Raw genomic sequence first — 18316 nt, 5'->3', positions numbered from 1 at the left:
GAAGATTCTGTTTTCAATGCAATTTTTTTTCAAGTTTTCAAAGTTTTTCAAAATCAAATCTTTTTCAAATCATATCTTTTCAATCATATGTTTTCAAAATTAATTTCTTTCCTTTTTCAAAGATACTTGCTATCAATTAATGATTTGATTCAACATTTCAAGAATGCTGCCTTTTCTGCTGAGAAAGGTTTAATGTTTGAATCATATCTTTTCTTGATAGCCAAGTCATTAAGTTTTAAAATCAAATCTTTTTAAAATATTTTTCAAATCATATCTTCTCAATCACATCTTTTTAAAATCAATCATATCTTCTTAACCACATCTTCTTCAAAATAATTTTCAATCAGATCTTTTTGATTGCTAATTTCAAAATCTTTTTCAAAAATCACTTTACTTCTTTCCCACTTTTATTTTCGAAAATCAATTAGTGTTTTTCAAAATGTTTTCAAAATCCTTTACCTAATTTTCGAAAATTACTTCCCTTCTTCTCACATCTTTCTATTTATGGACTAACACTATTCCTTAATGCAAAATTCGAACTCCATCCTCTTTGATAAGTTCGAATTTTCTACCTCTGCCTTCTACTTTTCTTTTTCTCTGACACCTCAAGGAATCTCTATACTGTGACATAGAGGATTCCATATTTTCTTGTTCTCTTCTCTTTCATATGAGCAGGAGCAAAGACAAAAGCATTCTTGTTGAGGCTGATCCTGAACCTGAAAGGACCTTGAAGTGAAAGCTAAGAGAAGCTAAGGCACAACTCTCTGTAGAGGACCTAACCGAATTCTTCAAGGAAGAAGAGCTCATGGCAGCCGAAAACAACAACAATGCCAACAATGCAAGGAAGGTGCTGGGTGACTTTACTGCACCTACTCCCGACTTCTATGGGAGAAGCATCTCTATCCCTGCCATTGGAGCAAACAACTTTGAGCTTAAGCCTCAATTAGTTTCTCTAATGCAACAGAATTGCAAGTTCCATGGACTTCCATTGGAAGATCCTCATCAGTTCTTAGCTGAGTTCTTGCAAATCTGTGACACTGTCAAGACTAATGGGGTTGACCCTGAGGTCTACAGACTTATGCTATTCCCTTTTGCTGTAAGAGACAGAGCTAGGACATGGTTAGACTCACAACCTAAAGAAAGCCTGGACTCTTGGGAAAAGCTAGTCAATGCCTTCTTGGCAAAGTTCTTTCCACCTCAAAAATTGAGTAAGCTTAGAGTGGAAGTCCAAACCTTCAGACAAAAGGAAGGAGAATCCCTCTATAAAGCTTGGAAAAGATACAAACAATTAATCAGAAAGTGTCCTTCTGATATGCTTTCTGAATGGAGCATCATAGGTATTTTCTATGATGGTCTCTCTGAACTATCCAAAATGTCTTTGGATAGCTCTGCTGGAGGCTCTCTTCATCTGAAGAAGACGCCTACAGAAGCTCAAGAGCTGATTGAAATGGTTGCAAATAACCAATTCATGTACACTTCTGAAAGAAATCCTGTGAACAATGGGACTAGTCAGAAGAAAGGAGTTCTTGAGATTGACACTCTGAATGCCATATTGGCTCAGAACAAAATATTGACTCAACAAGTCAATATGATTTCTCAAAGTCTGTCTGGAATGCAAAATGCACCAAGCAGTACTAAGGAAGCTTCATCTGAGGAAGAAGCTTATGATCCTGAGAACCCTTCAATGGAAGAAGTGAATTACATGGGAGAACCCTATGGAAACACCTATGATCCTTCATGGAGAAATCATCCAAATTTTTCATGGAAGGATCAACAGAGACCTCAACAAGGTTTCAACAATAATAATGGTGGAAGAAACAGGTTTAGCAATAGCAAGCCTTTTCCATCATCTTCTCAGCAACAGACAGAGAGTTCTAAGCAGAATACCTCTGACTTAGCAACCATGGTCTCTGATCTAATCAAAACCACTCAAAGTTTCATGACTGAAACAAGGTCCTCCATTAGAAACTTGGAGGCACAAGTGGGTCAGCTGAGCAAGAAAATTACTGAACTCCCTTTGATGAGCGGATAATTTGTACGCTTTTTGGCATTATTTTTAGTATGTTTTCAGTAGGATTTAGTTAGTTTTTAGTATATTTTTATTAGTTTTTAGTTAAAATTCACTTTTCTGGACTTTACTATGAGTTTGTGTGTTTTTCTATGATTTCAGGTATTTTCTGGCTGAAATTGAGGGACCTGAGCAAAAATCTGATTCAGAGACAGAAAAGGACTGCAGATGCTGTTGGATTCTGACCTCCCTGCATTCGAAGTGGATTTTCTGGAGCTACAGAAGCCCAATTGGCGCGCTCTCAACGGCGTTGGAAAGTAGACATCCTGGGCTTTCCAGCAATATATGATAGTCCATACTTTGCCCAAGATTTGATGGCCCAAACCGGCGTTCAAAGTCACCCTCACAAATCCCAGCGTTAAACGCCGGAACTGGCACCAAAATGGGAGTTAAACGCCCAAACTGGCATAAAAGCTGGTGTTTAACTCCAAGAAGAGTCTCTGCACGAAAAATGCTTCATTGCTCAGCCCAAGCACACACCAAGTGGGCCCGGAAGTGGATTTTTATGTCTTTTACTCATCTCTGTACACCCTAGGCTACTAGTTTTCTATAAGTAGGACCTTTTGCTATTGTATTATCATCTTGGTTCTTCTGGTTCCCTCTCTGGGGCCAAAACCAATGATCACTTTTGTTCTTATGTATTTTCAACGGTGGAGTTTCTACACACCATAGATTAAGGTGTGGAGCTCTGCTGTACCTCGAGTATTAATGCAATTACTATTGTTCTTCCATTCAATTCCGCTTGTTCTTGTTCTAAGATATCACTTGTTCTTCAACTTGATGAATGTGATGATCCGTGACACTCATCATCATTCTCACCCATGAACAAGGTGACTGACAACCACTCTTGTTCTACAAGCGATCAAGGCTCTAGTGAATATCTCTTGGATTCTTTAATCGGAGTCTTCGTGGTATAGGCGAGAACTGATGGCAGCATTCAAGAGAATCCGGAAGGTCTAACCTTGTCTGTGGTATTCTGAGTAGGATTCAATGATTGAATGACTGTGACGTGCTTCAAACTCCTGAAGGCGGGGCGTTAGTGACAGACGCAAAAGAATCACTGGATTCTATTCCGGCCTGATTGAGAACCGACAGATGAATTCCGCTATGCTGTGACAGAGCATATGCAATCGCTTTCACTGAGAGGATGGGAGGTAGCCACTGACAACGGTGAAACCCTTGCTTAAGCTTGCCATGGAAAGGAGTAAGAAGGATTGGATGAAGACAGTAGGAAAACAGAGAGACGGAAGGGAAGGCATCTTCATGCGCTTATCTGAAGTTCCTACCAATGAATTACATAAGTATCTTTATCTTTATCTTTTATGTTATTTTCGTTCATCACCATATCCATTTGAGTCTGCCTAACTAAGATTTACAAGGTGACCATAGCTTGCTTCATACCAACAATCTCCGTGGGATCGACCCTTACTCACGTAAGGTATTACTTGGACGACCCAGTGCACTTGCTGGTTAGTTGTGTGAAGTTGTAGTGATCACAATTTCGCGCACCAAGTTTTTGGCGCCGTTGCCGGGGATTGTTTGTGTATGGACAACTGACGGTTCATCTTGTTGCTTAGATTAGGTATTTTTCTTCAGAGTTCTTAAGAATGAATTCTAGTGTTTCAAGGTGATGTTCTTATCATCACCAAAGCTAATTGATTCTCATCAATTTAGCTCTTGAATGCAATGTCCTGCTGAAGCTTGGCCGGCCATGTCTAATTTCTTTAGACTAAAGCTTTAGACTAACATTGCATGATTCCTGGAATTCTCATTAAGAATTTTGATACCTTTATTTTCTTTTTCTACATAATTTTCGAAAAATCCAAAAAAAATTATAAAATCATAAAATCCAAAAATATTTCTTTTTTGAGTCTAGAGTCTCATCTTAAGTTTAGTGTCAATTGCATGTTTCTGTTCTTATTGCATTCATGCATGTGTCCTCATTGATCTTCAAGTTGTTCTTGATGATTTCCTTGTTTTGATCTTTGAATTCTATTGACTTGAGTGTTGCATTCTCATTTTGTTAGTGTCAATGGTATACAAACTGCTAAGTTTGGTGTCTTGCATGCATTATTATTTGATTTTAGTTGCATTTTGATTATTCCTTATTATTAAAAATCCAAAAATATTTTTAATTGGTGTCTTTTCAAGTCAATAATACGGAGAATTGAAGATTCAGAACATACTACAGAGGAATCACACAGAAAAAGCTGGGCATTCAAAAATGCCCAGTGAAGAAGACAGGCTGGCGTTTAAACGCCAGCCAGGGTGCCTGGCTGGGCGTTTAACGCCCAAAAGGGTAGTAGTTTGGGCATTAAACGCCAGAATGTGCACCATTCTGGGCGTTTAACGCCAGGATGGCACAAGGGGGAAGATTTTGTTTTCAAATCAATTTTTTTCAAGTTTTCAAAAGTTTTTCAAAATCAAATCTTTTTCAAATCATATCTTTTCAATCAAATGTTTTCAAAATCAATTTCTTTCCTTTTTCAAAGATACTTGCTATCAATTAATGATTTGATTCAACAAATCAAGTATGTTGCCTTTTCTGTTGAGAAAGGTTTAATGTTTGGATCATATCTTTTTCTTGATAGCCAAGTTATTAATTTTCAAAATCAAATCTTTTAAAATTATTTTCAAATCATATCTTTTCAATCATATCTTTTTAAAACCATAACTTTTCAATCAAATCTTTTTAATCACATCTTTTTCAAAATAGTTTTCAATCAAATCTTTTTACTTCTAATTTCAAAATCTTTTTCAAAAATCACTTGATTTCTTTCCCACTCTTATTTTCGAAAATCAATTAATGTTTTTCAAAATGTTTTCAAAATTCTTTTACTTAATTTTCGAAAATTACCTTCCCTCTTCTCACATCCTTCTATTTATGGACTAACACTATTCCTTAATGCAAAATTCGAACTCCTTCTTCTCTGATAAGTTCAAATTTTCTACTTTTGTCTTCTACTTTTCTTTCCTCTGACACCTCAAGGAATCTCTATACTGTGACATAGAGGATTCCACATTTTCTTGTTCTCTTCTCTTTCATATGAGCAGGAACAAAGACAAAGGCATTATTGTTGAAGCTGACCCTGAACCTGAAAGGACCTTGAAGCAAAAGCTAAGAAAAGCTAAGGCACAACTCTCTGTAGAGGACCTAACAGAAATCTTCAAAGAAGAAGAACACATGGCAGCCGAAAACAACAACTATGCCAACAGTGCAAGGAAGGTGCTGGGTGACTTTACTGCACCTACTCCCGACTTCTATGGGAGAAGCATCTCTATCCCTGCCATTGGAGCAAACAACTTTGAGCTTAAGCCTCAATTAGTTTCTCTAATGCAACAGAATTGCAAGTTCCATGGACTTCCATTGGAAGATCCTCATCAGTTCTTAGCTGAGTTCTTGCAAATCTGTGACACTGTCAGGACCAATGGGGTAGACCCTGAGGTCTACAGACTTATGCTATTCCCTTTTGCTGTAAGAGACAGAGCTAGGACTTGGTTGGATTCACAACCTAAAGAAAGCCTGGACTCATGGGAAAAGCTAGTCAATGCCTTCTTGGCAAAGTTCTTTCCACCTCAAAAATTGAGTAAGCTTAGAGTGGAAGTCCAAACCTTCAGACAGAAGGATGGAGAATCCCTCTATGAAGCTTGGGAAAGATACAAACAGTTGATCAGAAAGTGTCCATCTGACATGCTTTCTGAATGGAGCATCATAGGTATTTTCTATGATGGTCTCTCTGAACTGTCCAAGATGTCTTTGGATAGCTCTGCTGGAGGCTCTCTTCATTTGAAGAAGACGCCTGCAGAAGCTCAAGAACTGATTGAAATGGTTGCAAATAACCAATTCATGTACACTTCTGAAAGAAATCCTGTGAACAATGGGACTAGTCAGAAGAAAGGAGTTCTTGAGATTGACACTCTGAATGCCATATTGGCTCAGAACAAAATATTGACTCAACAAGTCAATATGATTTCTCAAAGTCTGTCTGGAATGCAAAATGCACCAAGCAGTACTAAAGAAGCTTCATCTGAGGAAGAAGCTTGTGATCCTGAGAACCCTTCAATGGAAGAGGTGAATTACATGGGAGAACCCTATGGAAACACCTATAATCCTTCATGGAGGAATCATCCAAATCTTTCATGGAAGGATCAACAGAGACCTCAACAAGGTTTCAATAACAATAATGGTGGAAGAAACAGGTTTAGCAATAGCAAGCCTTTTCCATCATCTACTCAGCAACAGACAGAGAGCTCTAAGCAGAATACCTCTGACTTAGCTACCATGGTCTCTGATCTGATCAAAACCACTCAAAGTTTCATGACTGAAACAAGGTCCTCCATCAGAAATTTGGAAGGACAAGTGGGTCAGCTGAGCAAGAAAATTACTGAACTCCCTCCAAGTACTCTCCCAAGCAATACAGACGAAAATCCAAAAGGAGAGTGCAAGGCCATCAACATGGCCGAATTTGGAGAGGAAGGAGAGGCAGTGAACACCACTGAGGAAGACCTCAATGGGCGTGCACTGACCTCCACTGAGTTCCCCAATGAGGAACCATGGGAATCTGAGGCTCAAAATGAGACCATAGAGATTCCATTGGATTTACTTCTGCCTTTCATGAGCTCTGATGAGTATTCTTCCTCTGAAGAGGATGAGTATGTCACTGAAGAGCAAGTTGCTAAATACCTTGGAGCAATCATGAAGCTAAATGACAAGTTATTTGGAAATGAGACTCGGGAGAATGAACCTCCTTTGCTCACCAAAGAACTGGATGACTTGTCTAGGCAGAAATTACCTCTAAAGAGACAAGATCCTGGGAAGTTTTCAATACCTTGTACCATAGACACCATGACCTTCAAGAAGGCCTTGTGTGACTTAGGGTCAAGTGTAAACCTCATGCCTCTCTCTGTAATGGAGAAGTTAGGGATCTCTGAGGTATAAGCTGCAAAAATCTCACTAGAGATGGCAGACAACTCAAGAAAACAAGCCCATGGACTTGTAGAGGATGTTCTGGTTAAAGTTGAAGACCATTACATCCCTACCGATTTCATAGTCCTAGAGACTGGGAAGTGCATGGATGAATCCATCATCCTTGGCAGACCCTTCCTAGCCACAGCAAAGGCTGTGATTGATGTTGATAGAGGAGAGTTGAGCATTCAAGTGAATGAAGAATCCTTGGTGTTTAAGGCCCAAGGATATCCCTCTGTCATAATGGAGAGGAAGCATGAAGAGCTTCTCTCAAAAACAGAGCCCCCACAGTCAAACTCTAAGTTTGGTGTTGGGAGGCCACAACCAAACTCTAAGTTTGGTGTTGAACCCCCACATTCAAACTCTAAGTTTGGTGTTGGGAGGTTCCAACTTTGCTCTGAGCATTTCTGAGGCTCCATGAGAGCCCACTGTCAAGCTACTGATATTAAAGAAGCGCTTGTTGGGAGGCAACCCAATGTTATATTTTATCTATTTTCTTTTGTTATTTTATCTTTTTTGTAGGTTGATGATCATGAGAAGTCACAAAATCAATGAAAAAAAGCAAAAACAGAATGAAAAGCAGGAAGAAAAACAGCACACCCTGGAGGAAGAACTCACTGGCGTTTAAACGCCAGTGAGGCTAGCAGTTGGGCGTTTAACGCCCAGTCTGGCACCATTCTGGGCGTTTAACGCCAGAAAGGGGCACCAGACTGGCGTTAAACGCCAGAAAAGGGCAAGAACCTGGCGTTAAACGCCAGAAAGGGGCACCAGCCCGGCGTTTAACGCCAGAATTGGCTCAAAACGTGTTTTTGAATGCCATTTGGTGCAGGGATGACGTTTCCTTGACACCTAAGGATCTGTGGACCCCACAGGATCCCCACCAAACCCACCACCCTCTCTCTTCTTCACCCATTCACCAATCACCTCAATACCTCTTCCCCAAAAACCCCCCACCTATCAAATCCCACTATCATCTTCACTCTTTCATTTTCACACACCCTAAACACTACTTCTTCCCCTTTTGGCCGAACCACAAAGCCATCTCCCTCTCCTCTATTTCTCCTTCTTCTACTCTCTTCTTTCTTCTTTTGCTCGAGGACGAGCAAACCTTTTAAGTTTGGTGTGGTAAAAGCGTTGCTTTTCGTTTTTCCATAACCATTTATGGCATCCAAGGCCGGAGAAACCTCTAGAAATAGGAAAGGGAAGGCAAAAGCTTTCACCTCCGAGTCATAGGAGATGGAGAGATTCATCTCAAGGGATGCACTTCCCTCCACAAGACTATTGGGAGCAACTAAACACCTCCCTAGGAGAGTTGAGTTTCAACATGGGACAACTAAGGATGGAGCATCAAGAACACTCCATCATCCTCCATGAAATTAGAGAAGATTAAAGAATCATGAGGGAGGAGCAACAAAGACAAGGAAGAGACATTGAGGAGCTCAAGCACTCCATAAGACCTTCAAGAGGAAGAACAAGCCGCCATCACTAAGGTGGACCCGTTCTTTAATCTCCTTGTTCTTTATTCTTCTGTTTTTCGAAAATTTATGCTTATGTTTATCTATGTTTGTGTCTTATGATCATTAGTGTCTTAGTGTCTATGCCTTAAAGTTATGAATGTCCTATGAATCCATCACCTCTCTTAAATGAAAACTGTTTTTATCACAAAAGAACAAGAAGTACAGGATTTCAAATTCATCTTTAAAACTAGCTTAATTAGTTTGATGTGGTGACAATACTTTTTGTTTTCTGAATGTATGCTTAAACAGTGCATATGTCTTTTGAATTTGTTGTTCATGAATGTTAAAATTGTTGGCTCTTGAAAGAATGATGAAAAAGGAGACATGTTACTGAGGATCTGAAAAATCATTAAAATGATTCTTGAAGCAAGAAAAAGCATTTCTAATTAAAAAAAAAAATTTTGAAAAAAAAAGAGAGAAAAAGAAAAAAGAAAAACGAAAAAAATATATAATAAGAGTTGTGATCCAAGGCAAATAAGAGTGTGCTTAAGAACCCTGGACACCTCTAATTGGGGACTTTAGCAAAGCTGAGTCACAATCTGAAAAGGTTCACCCAATTATGTGTCTGTGGCATGTATGTATCCGGTGGTAATACTGGAAGACAGAGTGCTTTGGGCCACAGCCAAGACTCAATAAGTAGCTATGTTCAAGAATCATCATACTTAACTAGGAGAATCAATAACACTATCTGGATTCTGAGTTCCTAAAGAAGCCAATCATTCTGAATTTCAAAGGATAAAGTGAGATGCCAAAACTGTTCGGAGGCAAAAAGCTACTAGTCCCGCTCATCTAATTTGGAGCTAAGTTTCATTGATAATTTGGAGTCTATAGTATATTCTCTTCTTTTTATCTTATTTGATTTTCAGTTGCTTGAGGACAAGCAACAATTTAAGTTTGGTGTTGTGATGAGCGGATAATTTGTATGCTTTTTGGCATTGTTTTTAGTATGTTTTCAGTAGGATTTAGTTCGTTTTTAGTATATTTTTATTAGTTTTTAGTTAAAATTCACTTTTCTGGACTTTACTATGAGTTTGTGTGTTTTTCTGTGATTTCATGTATTTTCTGGCTGAAATTGAGGGACCTGAGCAAAAATCTGATTCAGAGACAGAAAAGGACTGCAGATGCTGTTGGATTCTGACCTCCCTGCATTCGAAGTGGATTTTCTGGAGCTACAGAAGCCCAATTGGCGTGCTCTCAATGGCGTTGGAAAGTAGACATCCTGGGCTTTCCAGCAATATATGATAGTCCATACTTTGCCCAAGATTTGATGGCCCAAACCGGCGTTCAAAGTCACCCTCAGAAATCCCAGCGTTAAACGCCGGAACTGGCACCAAAATGGGAGTTAAACGCCCAAACTGGCATAAAAGCTGGCGTTTAACTCCAAGAAGAGTCTCTGCACGAAAAATGCTTCATTGCTCAGCCCAAGCACACACCAAGTGGGCCCGGAAGTGGATTTTTATGTCTTTTACTCATCTCTGTACACCCTAGGCTACTAGTTTTCTATAAGTAGGACCTTTTGCTATTGTATTATCATCTTGGTTCTTCTGGTTCCCTCTCTGGGGCCGAAACCAATGATCACTTTTGTTCTTATGTATTTTCAACGGTGGAGTTTCTACACACCATAGATTAAGGTGTGGAGCTCTGCTGTACCTCGAGTATTAATGCAATTACTATTGTTCTTCCATTCAATTCCGCTTGTTCTTGTTCTAAGATATCACTTGTTCTTCAACTTGATGAATGTGATGATCCGTGACACTCATCATCATTCTCACCCATGAACAAGGTGACTGACAACCACTCTTGTTCTACAAGCGATAAAGGCTCTAGTGAATATCTCTTGGATTCTTTAATCGGAGTCTTCGTGGTATAGGCGAGAACTGATGGCAGCATTCAAGAGAATCCGGAAGGTCTAACCTTGTCTGTGGTATTCTGAGTAGGATTCAATGATTGAATGACTGTGACGTGCTTCAAACTCCTGAAGGCGGGGCGTTAGTGACAGACGCAAAAGAATCACTGGATTCTATTCCGGCCTGATTGAGAACCGACAGATGAATTCCGCTATGCTGTGACAGAGCATATGCAATCGCTTTCACTGAGAGGATGGGAGGTAGCCACTGACAACGGTGAAACCCTTGCTTAAGCTTGCCATGGAAAGGAGTAAGAAGGATTGGATGAAGACAGTAGGAAAGCAGAGAGACGGAAGGGAAGGCATCTTCATGCGCTTATCTGAAGTTCCTACCAATGAATTACATAAGTATCTTTATCTTTATCTTTTATGTTATTTTCGTTCATCACCATATCCATTTGAGTCTGCCTGACTAAGATTTACAAGGTGACCATAGCTTGCTTCATACCAACAATCTCCGTGGGATCGACCCTTACTCACGTAAGGTATTACTTGGACGACCCAGTGCACTTGCTGGTTAGTTGTGTGAAGTTGTAGTGATCACAATTTCGCGCACCACCCTCCTAGTACTCTCCCAAGCAATACAGAAGAAAATCCAAAAGGAGAATGCAAGGCCATCAATATGGCCGAATTTTGGGAGGGAGGAGAGGCAGTGAACGCCACTGAGGAAGACCTCAATGGACGTCCACTGGCCTCCAATGAGTTTCCCAATGAGGAACCATGGGAATCTGAGGCTCAAAATGAGACCATAGAGATTCCATTGGACTTACTTCTGCCATTCATGAGCTCTGATGAGTATTCTTCCTCTGAAGAGGATGAGTATGTCACTGAAGAGCAAGTTGCTAAATACCTTGGAGCAATCATGAAGTTGAATGACAAGTTATTTGGAAATGAGACTTGGGAGGATGAACCCCCTTTGCTCACCAAAGAACTGGATGACTTGTCTAGGCAGAAACTGCCTCAAAAGAGACAAGATCCTGGGAAGTTTTCAATACCTTGTACCATAGGCACCATGACCTTCAAGAAGGCCTTGTGTGACTTAGGGTCAAGTGTAAACCTCATGCCTCTCTCTGTAATGGAGAAGCTAGGGATCTTTGAGGTGCAAGCTGCAAAAATCTCACTAGAGATGACAGATAATTCAAGAAAACAAGCCTATGGACTTGTAGAAGATGTTCTGGTAAAGGTTGAAGACCATTACATCCCTACTGATTTCATAGTCCTAGAGACTGGGAAGTGCATGGATGAATCCATCATCCTTGGCAGACCCTTCCTAGCCACAGTAAAGGCTGTGATTGATGTTGATAGAGGAGAATTGATCATTCAAGTGAATGAAGAATCCCTTGTGTTTAAGGCTCAAGGATATCCCTCTGTCATCATGGAGAAGAAGCATGAAGAGCTTCTCTCAAAACAGAGCCAAACAGAGCCCCCACAGTCAAACTCTAAGTTTGGTGTTGGGAGGCCACAACCAACTTCTAAGTTTGGTGTTGAACCCCCACATTCAAACTCTAAGTTTGGTGTTGGGAGGTTCCCACATAGCTCTGAGCATTTCTGAGGCTCCATGAGAGCCCACTGTCAAGCTATTGACGTTAAAGAAAGCGCTTGTTGGGAGGCAACCCAATGTTTTATAATTAACTATTTTCTTTTGTTATTTTATGTTTTTTGTAGGTTGATGATCATGAGAAGTCACAAAATCAATGAAAAAAGCAAAAACAGAATGAAAAACAGGAAGAAAAATAGCACACCCTGGAGGACGCACCTACTGGCGTTTAAACGCCAGTAAGGTTAGCAGATGGGCGTTTAATGCCCAGTCTGGCACCATTCTGGGCGTTTAACGCCAGAAATGGGCACCAGACTGGCGTTAAACGCCAGAAAAGGGCAAGAAACTGGCGTTAAACGCCAGAAATGGGCACCAGCACGGCATTTAACGCCAGAATTGGCTCAAAACGCAATTTTGCTTGCCATTTGGTGCAGGGATGACTTTTCCTTGACACCTCAGGATCTGTGAACCCCACAAGATCCCCACCTACCCCACCACTCTCTCTCTTCTTCCCCCATTCACCAATCACCTCAACACCTCTTCCCCAAAAACCCTTCACCTATCAAATCCCATCTTTCTCTTCACCACTCACATCCATCCTTCATAAAACCCCACTTACCTCACCATTCAAATTCAAACCACTTTCCCATCCAAACCCACCCTCACTTGACCGAACCTTACCCCTCTCCCCACTCCTATATAAACCCTTCTTCACTCCTTCATTTTCACACAACCTAAACACCACTTCTCCTCCTTTTGGCCGAACACAAAGCCACTCCCTTCTTCCTCATTTCTTCTTCTTCTACTCTCTTCTTTCTTCTTTTGCTCGAGGACGAGCAAACATTTTAAGTTTGGTGTGGTAAAAGCATTGCTTTTTGTTTTTCCATAACCATTTATGGCATCCAAGGCCTGAGAAACCTCTAGAAAGAGGAAAGGGAAGGCAAAAGCTTCCACCTCCGAGTCATGGGAGATGGAGAGATTCATCTCAAGGGTGCATCAAGACCACTTCTATGAAGTTGTGGCCTTGAAGAAGGTGATCCCTAAGATCCTTTTCAAACTCAAAAAGGGTCAACTTTGATCAAAGGTTGGACCAAGTCCTCATAAACATTTGTGAGGAGGGCGCTCAATGGAAGAGATTCAAGAGGGAAGCCAGTTCAACTGAGAAGGCATGACCTCAAGCCCATCACTAAGAAGAGGATGGAGCACACAAGAGACCCCACTCATCATGAGATCCCTGAGATACCTCAAGGGATGCACTTTCCTCCACAAAATTATTGGGAGCAACTAAATACCTCCCTAGGAGAATTGAGTTCCAACATGGGACAACTAAGGGTGGAGCACCAAGAACACTCCATCATCCTCCATGAAATTAGAGAAGATCAAAGAATCATGAGGGAGGAGCAACAAAGACAAGGAAGAGACATTGAGGAGCTCAAGCACTCCATAGGATCTTCAAGAGGAAGAAAGAGCCGCCATCACTAAGGTGGACCCGTTCCTTAATTTCCTTGTTCTTTATTTTCCTGTTTGTCAAATTTTAATGCTTATGTTTGTCCATGCTTGTGTCTTGTGATCATTAGTGTCTTAGTGTCTATGCCTTAAAGTTATGAATGTCCTATGAATCCATCACCTTTCTTAAATGAAAAATGTTCTTAATTGAAAAAGAAAGAATTGCATGAGTTTTGAATTTTATAACAGTTTAATTATTTTGATGTGGTGGCAATACTTTTGTTCTCTGAATGTATGCTTAAACAGTGCATATGTATCTTGAATTTGTGATTCATGAATGTTGGCTCTTGAAAGAATGATGAAAAAGGAGACATGTTACTGAGGATCTGAAAAATCATTAAAATGATTCTTGAAGCAAGAAAAAGTAATGAAAAAAAAAAGAGAAAAACGAAAAAAAAAAAAGAAAGGAAGAAAAGAAAACGAAAAAAAAAGAGAAAAGAAAGAAAAGAAAGAAATAAAGTTGTGATCCAAGGCAATAAGAGTGTGCTTAAGAACCCTGGACACCTCTAATTGGGGACTCTAGCAAAGCTGAGTCACAATCTGAAAAGGTTCACCCAATTATGTGTGTGTGGCATGTATGTATCCGGTGGTAATACTGGAAGACAGAGTGCTTTGGGCCACGGCCAAGACTCAATAAGTAGCTATGTTCAAGAATCATCATACTTTACTAGGAGAATCAATAACACTATCTGGATTCTAAGTTCCTAAAGAAGCCAACCATTCTGAATTTCAAAGGATAGAGTGAGATGCCAAAACTGTTCAGAGGCAAAAAGCTAAAAGCCCCGCTCATCTAATTAATACTGATCTTCATAGATGTTTTTGGAATTCATTGCATATTCTCTTCTTTTTATCTTATTTGATTTTCAGTTGCATGAGGACTAGCAACAATTTAAGTTTGGTGTTGTGATGAGCGGATAATTTGTACGCTTTTTGGCATTGTTTTTAGTATGTTTTTGGTATGATCTAGTTAGTTTTTAGTATATTTTTATTAGTTTTTAGTTAAAATTCACTTTTTTGGACTTTACTATGAGTTTGTGTGTTTTTCTGTGATTTCAGGTATTTTCTGGCTGAAATTGAGGGACCTGAGCAAAAATCTGATTTAGAGACCAAAAAGGACTGCAGATGCTGTTGGATTCTGACCTCCCTGCACTCGAAGTTAATTTTCCGGAGCTACAGAAGCCCAATTGGTGCGCTCTCAATGGCGTTGGAAAGTAGACATCCTGGGCTTTCCAGCAATATATGATAGTCCATACTTTGCCCAAGATTTGATGGCCCAAACCGGCGTTCAAAGTCACCCTCAGAAATCCCAGCGTTAAACGCCGGAACTGGCACCAAAATTGGAGTTAAACGCCCAAACTGGCATAAAAGCTGGCGTTTAACTCCAAGAGAAGTCTCTGCACGAAAATGCTTCATTGCTCAGCCCAAGCACACACCAAGTGGGCCCGGAAGTGGATTTTTATGTCATTTACTCATTTCTGTAAACCTTAGGCTACTAGTTTTCTATAAGTAGGACCTTTTACTATTGTATTTGTATCTTTTGATCACTTTAGATCTCTAGATCATCTTTGGACATCTAGTTCTTAGATCATTGGGAGGCTGGCCATTCGGCCATGCCTAGACCTTGTTCTTATGTATTTTCAACGGTGGAGTTTCTACACACCATAGATTAAGGTGTGGAGCTCTGCTGTACCTCGAGTATTAATGCAATTACTATTGTTCTTCTATTAAATTCTGCTTGTTCTTGTTCTAAGATATCACTTGTTCTTCAACTTGATGAATGTGATGATCCGTGACATTCATCATCATTCTCACCTATGAACGTGTGACTGACAACCACCTCCGTTCTACCTTCGATTGGGTGAATATCTCTTGGATTCCTGATACACGATGCATGGTTGATCGCCTGACAACCGAGTGCTCACCTGACAAACGAGCCAGCGATTCCGTGAGATCAGAGTCTTCGTGGTATAGGCTAGAACTGATGGCGGCATTCAAGAGAATCCGGAAGGTCTAACCTTGTCTGTGGTATTCTGAGTAGGATTCAATGATTGAATGACTGTGACGTGCTTCAAACTCCTGAGGGCGGGGCGTTAGTGACAGACGCAAAAGAATCACTGGATTCTATTCCGGCCTGATCGAGAACCGACAGATGGATAGCTGTGCCGTGACAGGGTGCGTTGAACATTTCCACTGAGAGGATGGGAGGTAGCCACTGACAACGGTGAAACCCTTGCTTAAGCTTGCCATGGAAAGGAGTAAGAAGGATTGGATGAAGACAGTAGGAAAGCAGAGAGACGGAAGGGACAAGCATCTTCATATGCTTATCTGAAATTCCTACCAATGAATTACATAAGTATCTCTATCCTTATCTTTATGTTTTTATTCGTATATCACCATACCCATTTGAGTTTGCCTGACTAAGATTTACAAGGTGACCATAGCTTGCTTCATACCAACAATCTCTGTGGGATCGACCCTTACTCGCTTAAGGTTTATTACTTGGACGACCCAGTACACTTGCTGGTTAGTTGTGCGAAGTTGTGTTTATGCCATGGTATTGAACACCAAGTTTTTGGTTTCATTACCGGGGATTATTTGAGTTGTGAAAAGTATTGATCACAATTTCGTGCACCAGAGGATATTCAATATTGGTTAATGAGGTTTTCATGCATGGTAATCTTAGTGATTTTTCTTTGTGGCTGAAGCAGGACCACTTCTTTTGGATCCTTACTTGGATTACACAAAAAATGAGACTTGTGATGGTTTGGTCCTTTCCCTAATGTGCTCCTTTCCCTAACTATCTAAATGCTTGTGGTGTGAAGGTGTCAAGTGAAAAGCTTGAGACTAAGCAGTTAAAGTCGTGATTCCAAAAGCTAAAGAGTGTGCCTAAGAACTATGGGTACCACTGTGTGGGGATTCTAGCAAAGCTTAATCACAATCCAATTGGGTTCACCCAGTTAAGTGCCTGTGGCGTTTATGTATCCGGTGGTAATACGGGAAAACAAAATGCTTAAGGTCACGGCCAGGCTAAAAAAGAAGCCGTGTTCAAGAATAAAAAAGACCTAAACTAAGAGAGTCAATAATATCATCCGTATTATTCTTAAAGATGCCAATGCTTCTAAGCTTTAAAGGATAGTGAGATGTCAAAACTGTTCAGAAGTAAATGGTTACTAGCCCCGCTCATCAATTGGAACTGAGCTTCATTGAAAACTCTGAAATTTATTGTATCCTTCCCTTTTTTCTCTTCTTACTTTATTTTTAATTGCAATGGGATAAGCAACAGTTTAAGTTTGGTGTTCTGATGAGCGGATATTTTATACTTTTTTGGCATCATTTTCATATTATTTTAGTTATGTTTTGTTTAGGTTTCATTATGTTTCATAGGTTTAGTGAAAAATTCACATTTTTGGATTCTACTTTGAGTTGTTGTGTTTTCTGATGATTTCAGGTAATTTCTGGCTGAAATTGAGGAGTTTTAGCAACGTCCGATCCAGAAGCAAGGAAAGCGTAGCAGATGCTGGCAGATTCTGACCTCCATGCACTCAAATGAGCATTTATGGAGCTACAGAGGTCCAAATAACGCACTCTCAACAGGTTGTAAAGCTAACTTATAGAGCTTTACAGCAATATATAATGGTTTATACGTTTCTTCGAAGCAGCCTGCCTATATTGCGCATTGAACGCCCAAGGCCTACCCCTTTTCTGGCGTTCAACACCCTCAAAGGAACCCAAGCCAGGGTTGAACACCCAATCACCCCCTTTGGGGCATTCAATGCCCACCAAAAAGCACAAGGCAGCATGGATCAACCCCCTAATGGGCGTTCAATGCCCATCACTCAAGTTGGACGCCAAGCTCAGCCCAAGTACTCAACGAAAGTGGGCCCAAGAATGGACTTTCGCACCTTTAGTCTAGCCTATCATATTTTTGTACTTCTTAATTAGTTATTAGGTTATTATATATAAGAGAAGATCACCCATGTTTAGGATCTTCGGCCTCATCTTCTTCCACCACTTTCAAATTCACATTACTTTCTGTAAGCTATGAGCTACTAAACCTCTTAAGTTAGGGTTAGAAACTCTGATGATTCTTATGGATTAATAATATTACTATTTCTATTCCAATACACGTTTAATTTTATTCTCTTGTGCATTTTCGGTCTTCATCTCATGAATTGAGGGTGAACCGTGATATTCATCCTTGTTCTACATAGGTTCCGTAGGAGTCCTAACCTGGATAGCATTGAACCACAGCTAGAGAGTACACTGCAGATTCCTAGATCGTACCTAGACGACTTTGGATAAGTGACATAAAATCTCGTTGACTGTGGGTTACTGAGGTCTCTGTGGCGTTAAGTCTAGAGTCTGAGGAGTAGCATTCCCTGATCCGGAAGATCCGACCTTGTCTATGGCATTTTGAGTGGGATCGCGAAGGGGGGTGAATTGCTTAAGTCTTCACCTTCGGTTATAGTGGGAAGCCATGAGTTAACTTGATGAGAGGACATGAGTTGCTCGAATATGGTTTAGAATAGGCTAACTTGATGAGGATGCTACATGAGTTAATTAATTACGGCTGCCATTAAATGGATCATTCGTTATTGAAGTAGATAGTAAGAAAAGTTAATCCGGAAAGAATACGCATCTCCGAAGCCTTAACTGAATCTTTATCACTGTTTTCACATCATTCTGGTATTTTGTTCTTTACTATTTCGTTTATACTTTCAAACAAACAACCATCTTTTCTAATCGCCTGACTAAGATCTACAAGATAGCCATTGCTTGCTCAATCCAACAATCTCTGTAGGATTCGACCCTCACT

The 18316-nt window shown here is 40.2% G+C and overlaps 1 non-coding gene across 1 annotated transcript; it reads right to left on the bottom strand.

Moving 5' to 3' along the window:
* Positions 1 to 5657: 5657 nt before the first annotated feature.
* On the bottom strand, positions 5658 to 5761 carry LOC112765170 (small nucleolar RNA R71). Its single transcript, XR_003183544.1, has one exon. It is a non-coding gene; the product is annotated as a small nucleolar RNA R71 (small nucleolar RNA).
* Between the last annotated feature and the right edge of the window lie 12555 nt (positions 5762 to 18316).

This window comes from Arachis hypogaea, chromosome 2 (assembly GCF_003086295.3).
Source record: "Arachis hypogaea cultivar Tifrunner chromosome 2, arahy.Tifrunner.gnm2.J5K5, whole genome shotgun sequence".
Taxonomy (NCBI): Eukaryota; Viridiplantae; Streptophyta; class Magnoliopsida; order Fabales; family Fabaceae; genus Arachis; species Arachis hypogaea.
Note: the sequence above shows the minus strand (reverse complement) of the source record. Positions and strands in the feature narration are given on the sequence as shown.